Raw genomic sequence first — 18559 nt, forward strand, 5'->3', positions numbered from 1 at the left:
CCTCTCCCCCTTTTCCTTGGTTAGTTTAGCTAAAAGTTTATCAATTCTGTTTATTTTTAAAGAACCAGCTTGTAGTTTTATTGATATTTTCTATTGCTTTTTAGTCTCTATTTTATTAATTTTTGCTCTGATCTCTATGATTTTGTTTCCGGCTACCTTTAGGTTTTGTTAGTTCTTCTTTCTCTAGTTCCTTTAGATGTAAGGTTAGGTTGTTTATTTGAAATTTTTCTTGTTTCCTGAGGTAAGCTTGTATTGCTATAAATTTCTCTCTTAGAACTGCTTTTGCTGAGTCCCATAGGTTTTGGATTATTGTTTTTTTCATTTTCATTTGTCTCTAGGTAATTTTTCATTTCCTCTTTGACTTTTTCAGTGATCCATTTGTTGTTTAGTAGCATACTGTTTAGCTTCCTTGTGTTTTTTGCAGCTTTTTTCTTGTAGTTGATTTCTAGTTTAATATCATTGTTGTCAGAAAAGAAAATGCTTGCTATAATTTCTATACTCTTAAATTTGTTGAGGCTTGTTTTATGGCCTAGAATGTGATCTCTCCTGGAGAATGTTCCATGTGCACTTGAAAAGAATGTATATTCTGCTGCTTTCGGATGGAATGCTCTCTATATATCAATTAAGTGCATTTGATCTAACGTGTCAGTTAAGGCCAGTGTTTCCTTACAGATTTTCTGTCTGGATGTTCTGTCCATTGATGTGAGTGGAGTGTTAATGTCCCCTACTATTATTATATTACTGTCAATTTCTTGCTTTATATCCGTTAGCATTTGCTTTATGTATTTAAGTGCTCCTATATTGGGTGCATATGTATTTAGAATTGTTATATCTTCTTGGATTGATCCGTTGATCATGATGTTGTGTCCTTTGTCTCTTGTAACATTCTTTATTTTAAATTCAATTTTGTGTGAAATAAATATCGCTACCCCTGTTTTCTTTTGACTTCCATTTGCAATGAATACTTTTTTCATCCATACACTTTCATTCTGAATTTGCTTTTAGATCTGATTTGAGTATCTTGTAGGAAGCATATATATGGGTCTTGTTTTTGTATCCACTCAGCCACTCTATGTCTTTTGATTGAAGCATTTAATCCTTTTACATTTAAAGTAAATATTGATATGTATGTTCTTATTGCTATTTTGTTAATTGTTTTGGTGTTGTTTTTATAGGTTTTTTTCATTTCTTCTTTTATTCTCTTCTCTTTTGATTTGATTACTGTCTTATTGTTATTTTTTTATTCCTTTTCTTTTTTTGTGGGTGTGTATATATATGTATGCATGTGTATGTGTGTGTGTGCATATATATATATATATACATATATATAGTAGATTTTTGGTTAATATTTACCATGTTGTTTCAATATAGCCATATTAAATCACATACACACACAGAGACAAATGCATTTTAAAAACCCTGCATTTGTATTCTCCTCCCCTCATGATTGTTATTTTTGACATCATGTTTTACATCTAATTGTTCTGTGTATTCCTTAATTGCTTATTGTGGATATAGGTGACTTAATAATTTTTTCTTTCAACCTTCCTAATAGCTTTCTGTGGGGATGATTTCATACCTTACTGTATGTTTACCTTTACTGATGAGCTTTTTCATTTTGTAATTTTCATGTTTCTAGTTGTTGCCTTTTGTTTTTTGCTAGGACATGTTCCTTTAACATTTCGTGTAAACCTGTTTTGGTGGTGCTGAACTCTTTTAACTTTTGCTTGTCTGCAAACTTTTGATCTCTCCATCAAATCTGAGTGAGAAACTTGCTGGCTAGAGTATTCTTGGTTATAGGTTTTTCCCTTGAATCATTTTAAATATATTGTGACACTCCTTTCTGGCTCATAGGGTTTCTTCTGAAGAGTCAGCTGATAGCCTTATGGATATTCCTTTTTAGGTTATTTGTTGCTTTTACACTGTTGCTTTTAATATTCTCTCTTTATCTTTAATTTTTGTCATTTTAATTACAACATGTCTTGGTGTGTTTCTCATTGGGTTAATCCTGTGTGGAACTCTCTGCATCTCCTAGACTTGGATGTCTGTTTCTTTACCCAGATTAGGGAAGTTTTCAGTTATTATGTCTTAAAATATGTTCTATGAACCTCTCTTTTCTCTTTCTGGGACCCCTGTAATGTGAATATTAGTGCACTTGATGTTGTCCCAGAAGTCTCTTAAACTGCCTTAATTTCTTTTCATTCCTTTTTCTTTTATACTTTTTTTTTTGGTTCAACTTCAGTGATTTCAACTTCTCTGTCTTCTAGCTTGATGGTCCATTCCTCTGTATCATTTAGTCTACTGTTGATTTCTTCTAGTGTAGTTTTCATTTCAGTTATTGTATTCTTCATCTCTGTTTGGATATTCTTTATATTTTGTAACCCTTTGTTAAAACCTTCTAACTTCTCACTATGTACATCCATACTTCTCCTGAGTTTTTGATCACCTTTATAATCACTACCCTGAACTCCTTCTTGGGTAGGTTTCCTATCTCCACTTCACTTAATTCTTCTGGGGTTTTATCTTGTTTCTTCATCTAGAACATGTTCTTCTGCTGCTTTATTTTGTCTAATTTTCTGTTTTTATTTTTATGCGTGTGGTAGGTTAGTTACATTTCTTGACCTTGGAGAAGCAGCCTTCTCTAGGAGATGTCCTATGCATTCCAGAAGCACTCTCCCCTGCTAGTGGACAAGGCTGGGACCCAGCTGGGTCTAGGGTAAGGTCTAGCTTACTCTGGACATACTGGATATGTAGGCTGTGTGACTGTGGTTTTCTTGCATCTGGTGTCTGTCCTCTGGTTGGTGAGGTTGGTCCAGAGACTAGAGCAGGCTTCCTGGAGGCCGGTTGGGTGCCCTGGTTATTCTGAAGCTTGTGCCTGCCCACTAGTGAATGAAGCTGGATCCTGGACCCTCTTCTGGGCAGAGTCGTGCCTAGAGGCATGTCTAGAGGTAGCTGTGAGTTCAGGAGGTCTTTAGGTATCCTCTCTACTGATGAGTGTGGCTCTGTCCCCACCCAGTTAGTTTCTTGGCCTGAGGCATCCCAGCAGTGACACCTACAGGCTCTTGGTTAGGGCCAGGTCTTGGCACTAGTGAGCTAGATGGAGGATTCCACAATGGTGTCTGCCAGCACCAGTGTCCATGTGGTAGAAGGTGCTCCCAAGAATGGCTTGCATCAGTGTCTATTTCCCCAGGGTGAGCTGCAATTGCCTCCTGCCTCTCCAGGAGACTCTCCAAAACCAGCAGATAGATCTCACCCAGGTTTAAAGCAAATTACTGCTTTTGCCCTGGATCCTGTTGTGTGTATTTTGTGTGCACCCTTTAAGAGTGAAGTCTCTATTTTCACCATTCCTGTGGGACTCCTAAAATGAAGCCCCACTGACTTTCAAAGCCAAATGTTCTGTGAGCTCATCTTCCTGGTGCAAGACCCCTAGGCTGGGGAGCCCAATGTGGGGCTCAGAGTTCTCACTCCTGTGAGAGAATCTGTGCAATATAATTCTCCAGTTTATGGTTTGCCCACCCAGGGATATTTGGCTTGACTATGTCATGAGTCTGCCCCTCCTACCCATCTTGTGGTTTTTTCTTTATGTCTTTAGTTGTAGAAAATCTTTTCTGGTAGGTTCTGGTCTTTTACATCAATGGTTGTTTTGCATATAGTTGTGATTTTGGTGTGCTTGTGAGAGGAGGTGAACTCAGGATCTTTTGCCACCAACTTGGTCGATCTCCTCCTCTGTCAGCTTTGATGAGATAAAATGTGTTTCGGAGAGCTAAAGGATGTGCATGTGGCATTTCTTTCTACTATTATTATTGTCATCAATTCTTGAAAGCTCTATACTCTCTAACTACTGAAGATCATATACTAATAAAAAGTAATTAACTATCATCTAGACAAAAAAATTGACTTATTTCATTTCATGAGTGATAATAGCATCTGAAAAGTCTGTAGCTCAAACTTTAATAGAAACATGAGGGGCTGTGTTTCTTGGTTCTCAGCATGCTTATAAGATCACAAAGAGTTGAAGTAAATAAATACCTCTTGTAGCACACTATGACCTTCATAGTTTCAAAGGAAATTCAATATCATAGGGCAAGCTAACACTTGAGAAACCCTTTTGTCAGACACCTTTGTTACTTTTTTCATATGTTTAATTAATAAAGAAAATTTCCCAATAGTATGTATTATATATGCCTTTAAAATTTTGTAACAAGACCCTCTCTTTTACAACTTAAATGGCATTATTTGCTATTACTCTGCATGCTAAAATAATCACCAGTTTGGCAATACTGGTGTTTCATTTCTCAATTGTAGACCTTCCCAAAGTATAAGTTACTTGACTTAGTTGTATTGGACTTACTGAAAAAAAGGTTTGCTCTCTGTAAAATGCTTTTAAAACCAAAAAAAAAAGAGAAAACATATATCTGATATGATTTTCACTTTTTAAAGGCGGTCTAGTGTAGGATCATACAAAAAAGAATACTATTTATCAATTGTTTAATCTTAACAGAATTTTCAAAAACTAGGTTTGAAAAGTCAATTCAAATTTACTTAGAATATCAGAGGGGCTAGCTGTTTGATTTCTTTGAAGTTTCCTTAGGACTGCAATTAGATAGGGCACCATTTAGAATTTGGTGGTTAATTCCTAAAATATTGTGATTCTTTTTGGCATATACTAATTGTATATAAACAATAGTTCTTTTATGCATAATATTTGATATCTTTAACAATCCTATGCATGGATAAAACAGGTGTTATTATTATCCACATTTTAGAGGGAAACAAAAAAGAAACCAAGGCTCTGAGACATTTAAGTGATTTGTACAAACCCAGATCTCACACCAGACCTAGATGTCTTTCCATTTCACCACACTGACAAATGGCATGCAGCAAAAAATTCCCATCTTTCCCTCTCCCTCTAGGACCAAATACATTTAATAATGTAATAGAAAGGGAGCACTGAGTATCAGAAGGCCTCTGTTTCCAGGATAAGTTCTTCTAATAATTAGCCATGCAATTTTGGGAAACCATATATGTAAGTTGGAAAATTAAAATATTCTTAACACATTTTTTACTGGAGATGTATTACGGCCACAGGCGTTAGTTTCTGCAGAAATACCCCAGTCAATAATGTGTTACGACTACAAAGTCAGGAAATATATCCCATTAATTCTTTAAAATTACTGGAAGATGTATTTCAGCTGACCAAAGATGAATAAAAATAAATAATTCAAGAACAGAGAAGCTGTGGTATAAAAGAACTAACAATGAGGAATGAAACTAGTAAAGTGTAGTTTGTCAAAATAATCTTCATTAATATGGTTATAAACTTAACAGAAAATTTTGAAAAAATCTCGAAAGATAAAGTAGACACCTCAAATAACAATAATTTATTTTACATTAATGATAATAGTTTGTATTTAAAATTCAAGATTGTAGCAAGCGAAGCTGAAGAATGTTGGGAAGCAGAAGATGAATGTAAAAGCATATTTAAGTTTATATGTTAAATGTTGGCATTGATACTTTCATTCTGACATCCATAAATAGGAAAACCAGCAGCCATAATTTTCTGTTACTTTCTTCTTCATATGTTAAAACTATTTGAGAAAAGGAAAAATGCCCAAATACACATATTACTTTGCCAATCAACAAAAGTAAAGCAAGCTTATGTGCAGGCAGTGGATACTACCAAAGCAAAGCTATTCGTCAGAAATCTGGAAGATGGGGCTTCCCTGGTGGCGCAGTGGTTGAGAGTCTGCCTGCCGATGCAGGGGACGCGGGTTCGTGCCCCGGTCTGGGAAGATCCGACATGCCGTGGAGCGGCTGGGCCCGTGAGCCATGGCCGCTGAGCCTGCGCGTCCGGAGCCTGTGCTCTGCAACGGGGGAGGCCACAGCAGTGAGGCCCACGTACCGCAAAAAAAAAAAAAAATAGAAATCTGGAAGATGACCTATGATTAGGTTGGTTCACAATATTTAGAATGAAACACTAAGGTTGAACATCTGAACATATTACATGACAGACTTTACATTAGGATGAGAAGTCATATTAATATGATATTTTCAATAATATCTTATTGGACCCAGGCCAGAAATACTTATAAACTTATTTCTTCCATAATTGAATAAAATTTCCCTGAACCTCAGAATTTCAAATACTAAAAGGGCAAAACCTTTTTGCTAGGTGTCCTCACTACTTAGTAAATCTCAAATTATTTCCTGACCATTAAATGTGGAAGCTAGAGTAACTTCTTACAAAGAAGAGGCTACATGGGGCTATTATTGCAATTCTCTGGTTATTTCTGGTAGTCATTTGATGAGACTCTGGACAAAGTGTGATGAAGGGGAGTGTATGTACACACGTTTGTGCAAAGATGAAATAGGTAAATGAGACAAGTGTCTAATCACTTGAAGTGGTACATTTAATACCCAATTAATAATCTTACAGATCCTGTATGTTTAAATTATGAGCTCTTAGATAGGACTACACACATTTTGTAGGTCTCTGAGATAAATGAAAAGTAAGGATTCCCTTTTCTATCTGTGAGATCTATACCTAATCCTGTCCAAAATGCAAAGTAGTGTGGGTTTTCCCCTTACAAGATTATACTCTAAAAGAAAATGAGGTAGGTGTACTAATAAGGCAGTACCAGAATTAACATGTCCTAATTATGGGCAAGTAATTTTTGCCACATTCTAAAATTACATACCTCAGTATTTCCATGGATGAATCTTACTCTTCATATACTTTAGATAATCACTACCATGAGTGATATAAGTATTACCAGAAACAATATGTAAATAATGAAAAGTGTCTGATGGTAATTTTGCATCCCTCTTACATGATTTTGGCTAAATGGTGTTGCTGTTGAACCTATTCCATATTTATAGTGTGTTAGATAAGTGCTGCCTTATTTCTTCCCCCCAAACTCCCACTTTAATTTCAGAATGACAAAAAGATGCTTACCAGATTCAGAAAACAAAGTGAACATCTTGAGCATGCTATTGACCGTGTTCTTGTCATGATATCGGAAAGAAGAAGGGCACGTACTCTACATGGCACTTATGAACAACCGCCTTATAACATTCTTACTGCTGCTCTTGAACTGATTAATATGGTCAAGATGATACTAAACATTCTGGAAAGGTAATTCCTAATATGTGATCTGTAAAGCTTTAAGATAGTTGCATTTTCCCCTCTTTTTCCCTCTTCAGAAAACTTCTGAATGAATTGGATTTTATTTCCACAGTATCTTTCAAAAACAGTTATAGATTTTTATTGATGCTCTGAATATTTCCCTAGAATGAAGAACACTGTTATATAATTCACTTTAAATAATCTGATATTTGATCATCTGACATTTTATAGAAAAATATCATTTTACAGAAAAATTATTTATTTTTACAAAGGATTCACTTTTCTACTGCTTCATTAGAAAGAGCACTTGTTTCTCTACAGTCTTTCAGGGATGCATGAAAGTTACAATAGAGTTTTAATTTACCACATCTGGGCAAAATAGTTTTTTTTCATATATATATATAAATTACATTAGGGATATTTTATAAACAAGTCAATCCTATTTTTAAAACTCTGTATTACTAAGAGAGGGCTACAGAAATCAAAGGCTAATGATTTCTAATCTTGTTTTGATAATAATCTGCAGGTAGTATATTAATATTTCAATTTTGAAATTGTCATTTTTCTCAAAGACTATAGTCAACTCTATATCCTACACACAAATGAAGCATTATATGTATATTTATTTCTAGGCTGTTTTCTTCCCCTATTAGAAAGTATTACATCCCAAAGATAGAGAAATTAGATAGTAAAAGAGGGAAGCATGCTTTTATGATCAATCAGAGAGGTATAAGAGGGAGAAGTCATGACACTTTTCTCCTCCCTCTTTGTTACTTGCTCTCTTACTGATTATCATTTCTTTTCATTGTAATTCATACTTGATTGACAAACCCATTTTGTTCACATAAAGAAGGGATGAAGTGACTGACCCACTTGTTCAAAAAATTTCAAATTGAATGGTAGAAGAAATTTAGGACATTCATCAGTTCCTCTACTTCCTCTCTTCTGAGTTCCTTACAAACATCTATCTGGTAACAAACTTAGACAAAGGAAATAATGGAATCCTTGGAATAAATTCAACATAAAGAGAATAAGGAAAAGGATAATGGGCAGACAGCAAAGATAGCTGCAGGACTGGGTAGTGGCAACAAAAAGACCCCCAAAATGAATATAATCTGTTTCACTGATGTTTGATAATTCACAGTATTAAATTTTCTCATTTAATTAAAGTAGTCTCATTTCAAAATTCATATCATGGTCTCAGTATTAAGAAGCACTCTTTGGTACAATTTCACTACATCACCAATTTGAGAGCTTTTTTACTTTCATCACTGGAACCAGGGAAGACTAAATGGGGTTTATATTGCTCCTGCAATATTTTGTATTGAGTAGTCCTTAAGACAATTAGTCAGATTCCTCTTTCATAAATTATATAATCTATACAAAGTGACCTCATATAACAGCTTTTGAATATGGCAGATTTATGAATCACCTTAGCATCTTCTTTTTCCAACTGCTTGAAGATTTTAAACTTCAGTTTACAACATAACAGATTTCCATAGTTCTTGTTTAAGAATTAGAGACTATTAATAAGAGTTACTCAAACTGAATAACCATTTTACTAAGCTGAGCACTTATTGAACATTCTATATATTGTCTTTGAACACATAAAATATTATGAATGAAATACATTAAGAAAAACTAATGCTGTGTTTTGCACTGATCGTGGTTGCTATAAAACACCTTAGTACTTTTAAATTTCTTAGCTTTAATTGCTTTTGATTTTCCAAAGACCTCCTAGGAAAGTCCAAATACCTTGAAAATTGTGTCAGGGACTCATCTGGCTCATTTCTGATCAGAGAGTCACATAGATTTTAAGAATTATTGGTGTTCAGCCTAATTGCATTTCCTATAGATTAATTAAATTTCCCTTATCTGTGGGTCAAGTGGAGGAATTGGAGTATCAGTTGGAGAAATTTTTCCCTCTTTTCTCTCAAGTAATTGTGTCAGTGGGAAAAATAATCTCTATGGTTTACCCTAAAATTGGCCTAACCTCTGTGTTTCTAAAAGAAAACATGGGAAAGATTCTGTTAAAATGTAAATTTTCCATTATTAGCATTAATATTTTATTTTTTTCAAATTGTAATCCAAAATAGTAATTTATTTGATTTAATCAAATATATGATTTCAGGCCTAAAATTTATTTCAAATTTATTAGAAAGAAGGATAGAAATCTGGTGAGTCACCTTGGTGATAGAGATAATAAATATTTTTGAGAATTGAAATGAATTCAGGAGTTTAATCAAGATGTCATCATGATAAAAGAGGGAAACGTACTTATATGACCTCTTCCCAGGAACAGTTTCCTCTTCATTAAATTTTCCTAAAAGATATTAAACTTTTTTGTGAGTTACTAGAACTTTTCAACTGAACTACAGTGTACAAAAAAATTGACTTTGCCAGCATTATAAGCTTCGATACAGATGAGACATCTACATTTAAATTCTGCTTTATTAGTAATAGAATAAACATTTTAAGATTTATTATAAAAGTTATGGGTACTAAAACATTCTTAATTATGGTACTAAATGGAAATCTTAATCTGTTCACAAGGATTTCTCTCAGTATGTTATATTTGCATTAGTCATTAAAATTTTAAGCGACTTACTTATTTGAGGTAAACAGAATTTGTGACAAAATTTATTAAGGAGGGTAATGTAGTAACTCAAGACCACTTATCAAAGCATAACTACCCAAGATTCTACTTGTAAGGAAATATAAATTGAGCATTTTTCACGTTAAGAATTAAGGGATAGTGCGGGGTGAGGTGGTAGGTGGGTGACCCAATATTTTCTTGGCTATTTGCTCATTTTTTTGGTCCAGAAATAAATAAGAAGGAAAAAACTGCCTAGGGAATTTTGCTCACATGTTTCATACCCTGGACATAGTTATAAGAGATTATCCTATGGATCTGGCAGCTACTTTTGCCACATAAATTTATAAACTTATTATAAGAAGATATTTGAATCATTGCCAATGCTCTTATGTGTTTTATAAATAGACTTCCAGAAAATGGCACTTTCATGTAAAAACCAGGGATTGTAATCTCCTAGGAATTTGGGGAAGGAGTTATAAATTACATTTTCTTGCTAATTCTTAAAACTAAAATTTCACTTCCCATGGGAGAGTAAATATGATTTCAGCATTTTAATGCTTGTTAATTTATTTTACAAATGACATTCTGAAAATTGTTCTCCATTTTTTATTATAATGGTGATTATTTTCCAACAAAGTTATGTATGTTTTATCACCTAATTCAAATTACTCCTTGTGATTACATGTCCAGCAAATCACAGAAGTCTAAGAGTTATGCTAGACAAAATTAATAAACCCAAAAGTTTTCCATTGGTTATAGTGTCCTAAGTAAAATATATCTTTTATTTTAATTTGTGGCAAATAAAATGAATTGCCAGATACAGCCAATCTATTTTTCAAGGGGTAGATAATCTACTTGTGGATTACATACTTAATTAATATTTGATACTTTTCCTTCTTCCTTTTGTTCTTTTCATGTAATCCTTTGTATAGTAAACTAGCCAAGGAAAATTCAAAAGTTACCTACTCTGCCTTCCACTTATTGATAGCAACTTGAAAATGGGAATAAATGCTGTAAATTGTGCACCTATCATCCTACCACTTTATTGAGGCCATAGATATATTACATTGATCATCTTCCATGTAAGCTTTCTGTTATTTTTTGACGTAACTTTGTGATGTTTAGAATTTAGCTGACCCTTGGCACTTTCACAAAGTGATCTAAAGCTCTACATACTATGGATTATAATTTTCACTTTCCTAAGGTATAAAGCTGTGGTACTCAGTGAAATTGAGATTGATGGAATCTCTTGTCATCTTTCCCTGGCAGCCCTCCATTTGATTGCATGTCAGAATTTTCCAGTCTGGAAAAACACCTCATTAAACGTATTACATTACTGAAACATTTCTCTGAACAGGTAAGACATAGTTTTGTTGTACTGTTCTCCATATACCTCCATATGCGTTTATTCATCAAATCTTGTAATTTTATAGTTATATAAAATTACAGATATACAGTTATATAAAATTATAGATATACTATCTCCAATAGTACCTATATAAATTTTCTTTTCTTTAACATTTCCAGTGCCAACACTGAAATTCAGATCCATATTTTTTATATAGAGGTAGAATATTAGTATAGCTACTAATGGATTTGTCAACTCAAATCTCTTTTCTATTCAATTTAAATTTACCACTATTGTTTCATTATTCTAAAATAACTATTAAACTGATCAGAAACCTTCAAACTTTCACCATTGTCCAGGGAATGTAGGCTAAACTTGTTAAACTACCATTCACAACACTCCTTAGTCCATACTCATCTATTGTCTTATCCTCCTCTTTTATGTGATCCCTGAACTACCCGTAGGATCTTTTACTCATTCATCCTTAAATGTTTCATGTATGATTTCATCTTTATTCTTTTTATCATAATATTTTCTCTACCTCAAATTTACTACCATGACTTCTTATCAAAGTAACACACTTCTTTTATTTTATTTATTTATTTATTTATTTTTTTAGCGGTACGTGGGCCTCTCACTGTTGTGGCCTCTCCCATTACGGAGCACAGGCTCCGGACGTGCAGACTCAGAGGCCATGGCTCACGGGCCTAGCCGCTCCGCGGAATGCGGGATCTTCCCGGACCAGGGCAAGAACCCGTGTCCCCTGCATCGGTAGGCAGACTCTCACCCACTGCGCCACCAGGGAAGCCCCAACACACTTCTTTTAAAGGGTGGTTAGTTCATTCATTTATTTGTTCATACTTCCATTTATCCATTCATCAATCAAACAAGATGACTCCATTCTTTTGTAGTTACTATTTTCTAGAATTTAACATTGTAAGCTTGATTTAATTCCATAATCATTTGTGGGTTGTCTATATGCAGATACATGTTCTGGGCTTCATTGAGGACTCATGAATGAATAAAATAGAATTCTTTCCCTCAAAATTTAGTAGAACAATGAGATATTTAAACAAGTAATGTTTATTTCTTAACAAATATATTGTCTTAACAATTAGATTTTAATTCTTTTGAGATCAGGGATTATCCTACATTATTTTACATTGATTGTTCAACACAACCTTTTGTACATAGTGTCTAATAAATATTTCATGATGATTAAACATACCAAGGAATCCTGAAACAGTATTCATTAACACAGGTATTGTGTCCACGTAAATAGAATTTCCTTTATCAGAAATGACTTCAAAGAGTGGTTGTGTGTGGGAATTTTTAATAATAATAACTAATACTTATATAGCAATTATTATTTGTCAGACACTTTTCTAAGCATTAGATATAGTGACTTTTTTTAATCTTCAAATCATTTCAAGCCTGTTGACTGGCTGAAATTTCTTCAGGTCACGTTGAATATAATGAGAAGACCAAGAAGAATGCAGGTCACAGAGGTCCAACTATTTTCTGCACTAATCTGCAGATGGGTTTTTTGGTTCAAGGAGCCTTTTCTCAGATCAGTCTCTACCATTTTTTGTTTTACTAAGGCAGAAAGAATCATGGGGACTTTTATATCTTACGAGAAGCCACAAAATTAGACTGCTGCTTTCAGCAGTCACTCCAGATTTCTTTTTTTCAGGCTAACCATCCCACTGAGAAAAATTAGAAAATATGGACAAAATAAACTCTTCTCTTTGAGGGCATCGAAGAGGTTAAGGCAAAGTGCACACATAAATACAAGGCTATGACAACAGTGAAAACAAAGGGATGGAAAAAGATATGCCATAAAAACAGATTAAAACCTGGCCTAGTTCCTAGTTTAAAAAACCTGGCCTAGTTCCTAGTTCCTAGCCACACACACATATACGAAGTACTTACATGTATGTATGTACTTGATACATACACATATACATATATACATATATATATGTGTATATACATATACATACATATATGAAGTAAATTTTAGAGCAAGAAGCATTGTAAACTAATACTGTATTGCATAATTAAATTTTGCTAAGAGAGCAGAACTTAAGCATTTTCAACAACAAAAAAGTAATTATATGAAATGATGGATGTGTTAAATTACTTGATTGTGGGAATGCTGTCACAATGTATATGTATACAAATCATTATGTGTATGCTTTAAATATATTACACTTATTTAGCAATTAAACCTTAGTAAAGCTGGGGAAAAAGAAGGCAAGAGAAATCACAGTAAGAATTTTAAAATATTTTGAAATGAATCATAATGAAGACATGACATGGCAAACTATTGACATGAAGTTTAACTTGTATTTAAGGAGGATTCATACCTTTCAATGTATTTAATAAAAAAGAAAAAGAGCTAAAAATCTATAATCTAAATATTCATCTCATGAAGCTACTACAAGAATAACAAATTAAATCCAAAATAAATATAGAAAGAATAAAATATAACTAAAATAGATGCAGAAGGTAATGAAATAGAAAGTAAACAGTAGGCTAAACCCCTCAAATTTTATTATTTGAAAGTGAAAAACTCTGACCAAGTTTTTAAAAACCGACAAATAAAATATTAGGAAAGAAAAGGGGATACCTCTGGAGATTCTACCTACATAAAGTAGTATATAATACTCTTTTTATATCTTGTATGTGGAAAATTTGACAATGTGCATGAAATAGAAAAATTCCTAGAAAAACATAATGGAAAATTGACATAAAAAGAAACAGAAAATTTGAATTGTCATATACAATAAAATCTTACTAATTAATTGTCGTCCCTGCACCAGCAACATTACATCACTGGGATCTTGTTAAGATGGCTGACCCAGGTCTCACACCAACCTACTGAATCAGTATCTAAATTTTAAAAAGATCCTCACGTAATTCATATATACATGTATATATATATATATATATATATATATATATATATATATAAATGTTTGGGAATCATTGTAGTAAATACATTGAATCCATAGTTATAAACCTCCACAGAAAGAATGCCCTTGCCTAGATAACGTCATCTGTGAATTCTTCAAAACATTTAAGAGTGAAATGGCACTAAACCTATTCAAACTCTGTCTGATAACAAAAAGAGTAAGAGCACTTTCCAACTAATGTTATGAGGCCATTGTAATGTTATTACCAAACGTTATAAGGGCATTACAAGGAAGGAAATTTATAGATCAATCTCTCCCATAAACAAAGAAACAACAATCTCAAAAAATAGCAAATTGAGTCCAGTGATACATAAAGATTATAATATATCACAGACACATTAGCATTATTCCAGGAATTCAAGGTCAGTTGAACATTTGAAAAGCAATCAATGGAATTAACCAGAGTAAAAGAATAATGGTGAAATATTATATAGCCATCTGAAAAGATGTAGAGAAAGCATTGAGTAAAATTCATCATCTATTCATGATAAAAACTCTCAGCAAGCTTAGAATAAATGGGAATTTCCTTTATTTGATAAACATTATCTACAAATAAAGTATAGCAAATATCATACTTAATGGTAAAATATTGTAAACCTTCTTCCATGAAATCAGTGATGGTACAAATATGTCCACCATTATTATTTTTATTCCACATTGTATTCCAGGGCCAAGAATATGCAATAGGACCAAAAAAGGAAAGGAAATATTTAAGTGTGGAAAAGGAAGAAATGAACCTATCATTGTTCTTACATGACAGAACTGTGTGTTTGGGAAATTCAAATTATTCTGAATGTTAAATATTAGAATTTATCAGTGAACTCAGCAAGATTGCTGAAAATCAAAATACTAAAATCAGTTTCACTTCTATATACTAACTTCAAATAATTAGAGATGAAATAAAAATCACAATATGCCATTTTCAATAGCATACAAAACATCAAACACCTAGGAAAAATATGCAAAATATATGGAATATCTCCTTACTGAAACATATAAAATATTATGAGAGAAAGTAGAGAAGGCCTTAATGAATGAAGAAATATCTCATGTTCATGGATTGGAAGATTCAGTATTTTAAATATATTGGTTCTCTTCAGAATGATCTATAGATTAAATGCAATTCAAATCAAAATGCCAACAGGATTTTTCTGTGTAGATTGGCAAGCTGATTCTAAAATTTATATATGAATTCAAGAAATCAAGATATAGCTAAGTTAATGTAGAAGACTTAGAAGTTAGTGGACTTATACTACTGCATATCAAGACTTATTATATATCTACATTAAGACAGTTCCATATAGGCAAAAGGCAAGCACATAGGCCAATGAAGCTGAATAGAGGATAAAGAAACATCTGACACTTATATGGATACTTGATTTATTATTAAATGCACTTAGGAGCAGTGGGGCAAGAATGGTCTCTTGATTTCTACCTCACACCATAGTAAAAAATCAGTATTAGGTGGATTGTAAATCTAAATGTCAACGGTAACATATTATGGTAGTTTAACAACTCAAACAATACACAAAAATGTATCAATACTAACTATAAAAGAAAAGATTGATAAATTGGACTTCTGTTCTGTTGATAAAAAAGAACTTCTGTCCGTAAAAGATATTGAGAGAGTAAAAACACTGGCTACAAAATGTGAGATGGTACTTGCAATCGATATAACCAAGAATATTTAAAACTTGAATTTACAAAGAGCTTTTACAAAGCAATAAGAAAAAAGCAACTTACTGAGAAAATACCTGAATGAACACTTCAGAAAAGGATATACTGAAATAGCCAAAAAAATATGTAGAAAGGTCTTCAATCTTAATCAGGGAAAATGAAAATCAAAACAATGTAGGTGGCACCACACACAAGAAAGACTAAAGTTACAAAGACTGACAATACTAAGTGTTATGGAGGATGTGGAGCAAAAAGTTCTCATACACTGTTTGAGGGAGTATAATCTGGCATAACCACATAGGAAAACAGTTTCAGAGTATCTATTAAATGTGAACATACACATTATATCATACAGCATTTCTTTCCTATGTGTGTACCAAACATAAACATATACATATAATTACATAAATTATACATATAAATAAACATATAACATATACAAACAAACATAAACATATAATTTTTGCACCAAAATTTACATTCATAGCAGGATTATTCATTAAAGTCCCAAACTGGAAACAGCCTAAATGTACCTCAACAGTAGCATGGATAAATAAATTATAGTATATTCATACAATAGACTACTAGATGCAATTAAAAAGAGCAAATTATAAATCTTAGAAAATTATTCAATGACAGAAGCTAGACACAGATGAACATATACTGTATTATTTCAGTTATATGAAGTTCAATACAACAAATCTAACCCAAAGTGTTAGAAGTCGGAGTAGTGGTTACCTTTGGGGAAGGGAGGGTGGTAGTGACTGGAAAGGACATGAGAAGGGTTTTTACAGTGCAAATTATTTTCTATTTCATGATCCAAGTGATGGTTTTACGTGTGTTCTCACTTTGTGATAATTCATTTATCCATACAATTAGGATTTGTATACTTTTCTGCATATAGTCTGTATTTTAATAAAACTCTGTATTAAAAGATTTTGCATGTGTGTTCCTCAAAATACTCCATGTCTCCTTTTGGATGTAACTTATCCTTATGTTATTCCTGAGAAGGACACCCCTATAAAGAGTTTTATTACATGCTAGCTTGCCAGAATACATGAAATCCCAATATCAGTAATCATTCTGGTGGGACTGTGGTCCCTGATTTTGCCTAGATTTCACGGTGTGCAAATTAGAAGATTTACTTAAACATTATTTTTTAGTCTTGATTTTGAATGGAAATTTTTCCTTAAATATTCATGAAAATATTTGATTATGTTATCTAAAGCTTTCCCATAATCATGTTATTTTAAAAAAATATAATTTGTAGGAACATTTCACCTAGGAGATATAACAGAAGGCATTTCTTTTTCATAGATATGAGTCTAATTTTTTAAAGACCAGTCATGTTCACAAAAATAAAAGTACTGATTTTTTTCCTAAAATTTCTAAATTTACTTTTCTATTTTCCTTCTGAATACTGATGAATGGCATTGAATCCTTAATTAAGGTGGTGATAGTTTTCCAGACAGCTTTGTCTCTTTATTCTTCAAGGAATGTTGTGGGGAATATTATTCTATATGTCATAACTTCTGTCATAAAAATAGCTAAGTACACCTGGCTATTGTTAAACTTGTGTATTCTGATTTATTGTGCTTTCAAGTCACCTTTCATTGATGAAGGGAGGGAAGAGGCAGAAGAGAGTAAATTAATTAAATAACTTTTGTTAGGATCATCATTTTAATCTGTGTGGTGAATATTTTATCATCCTTAATGAATCACATTATATTCCAGTGTTAAATTTACATCTTATTCTTCAATTAAAATAAGCACTTTTCTTTTCGTTGTATTGAAAGGCAGGAAAGAACTTTACAAATTTCCATGTGTTTCAAAAGTAATTGTTATCACATAGTAGCAGTGTTCAGAGTTGCCTAGTTGGTGAAGAATCAGGTTCTCTCACCAAAAATACTTTAAACTATTTCCTGATATAGTTTTAATATGGAACATTCTTTTTAAAACACAGCTTCACTGAGATAAAATTTATATACCGTACAATTTACCAATTTAAATAGAACAATTATATGCCTTTCAGTAGATTCAAAGTTCTGTAACCATCACTATACATTTTAGAACATTTTTACCATTCTTCAAAATACCCAATCCACATTATCAGTCACTCCCCATCTCTCCATATACTACCACCATCATGACCAACCCAGCCCTAGGCAACCACTAAGCTACTTTTCAATCTCTATAAATTTTCCTATTGTGCACTTTTCACATAAATGAAATCATATGTTTTTTTTGTGACTGGCTATTTTCAATTAGGATAATGTTTTCAAGTTTCATACATGTTGTATCATGCATCAATACTTCATGCCTTTTATTAAAAACTACATTTTATTTATTCATTCATCAGTTGATAGACATATGGGTTGTTTCTACTTTGTGGCTTCTATGAGTAATGCTGCTGTGAACTTCATATACAGGTTTTTAGGTCCTGTGTTTTTATGTTTTTCGGACATATACCTAGGAGAAAAATTGCTAGGTCAAATGGTAACTCTGTGTTTGACTTTTCGAGAAAGTGTTAAATTGTTTTCTAGCATGTCTACACCATTTTACATTCCCACCAAGAGTGTATCAGGTTCCAATTTCTCCATATCCTGGTCAACATTCATTGTTGTTGTTGTTTTTTAAATTAGTTACCTATTTTATACATTTTAGGGTATATATGTCAATCCCAATCTCCCAATTCGTCCCACCACCACACCACGCTCCCTCTTTCCTCCTTTGGTGTCCATACGTTTGTTCTTTATATCTGTGTCTCTATTTCTGCTTTGCAAACACTCATTGTAATATGACATTTTTACTATAGCCATCTCACTGAAAGTGTG

General features: G+C 32.9%; 1 long non-coding RNA gene across 1 annotated transcript; it reads left to right on the forward strand.

Moving 5' to 3' along the window:
- The first annotated feature begins 1354 nt into the window (after positions 1-1354).
- LOC113615456 (uncharacterized) lies at positions 1355-8574 on the forward strand. The gene is made up of 3 exons (XR_003431007.1): positions 1355-1641; positions 2953-2958; positions 8564-8574. It is a non-coding gene; the product is annotated as an uncharacterized LOC113615456 (long non-coding RNA).
- Positions 8575-18559: the final 9985 nt, after the last annotated feature.

The sequence above is a fragment of the Aethalodelphis obliquidens genome, unplaced genomic scaffold (genome assembly GCF_003676395.1).
Source record: "Aethalodelphis obliquidens isolate GAN/ISIS:26980383/991018 unplaced genomic scaffold, ASM367639v1 scaffold117, whole genome shotgun sequence".
NCBI lineage: Eukaryota > Metazoa > Chordata > Mammalia > Artiodactyla > Delphinidae > Aethalodelphis > Aethalodelphis obliquidens.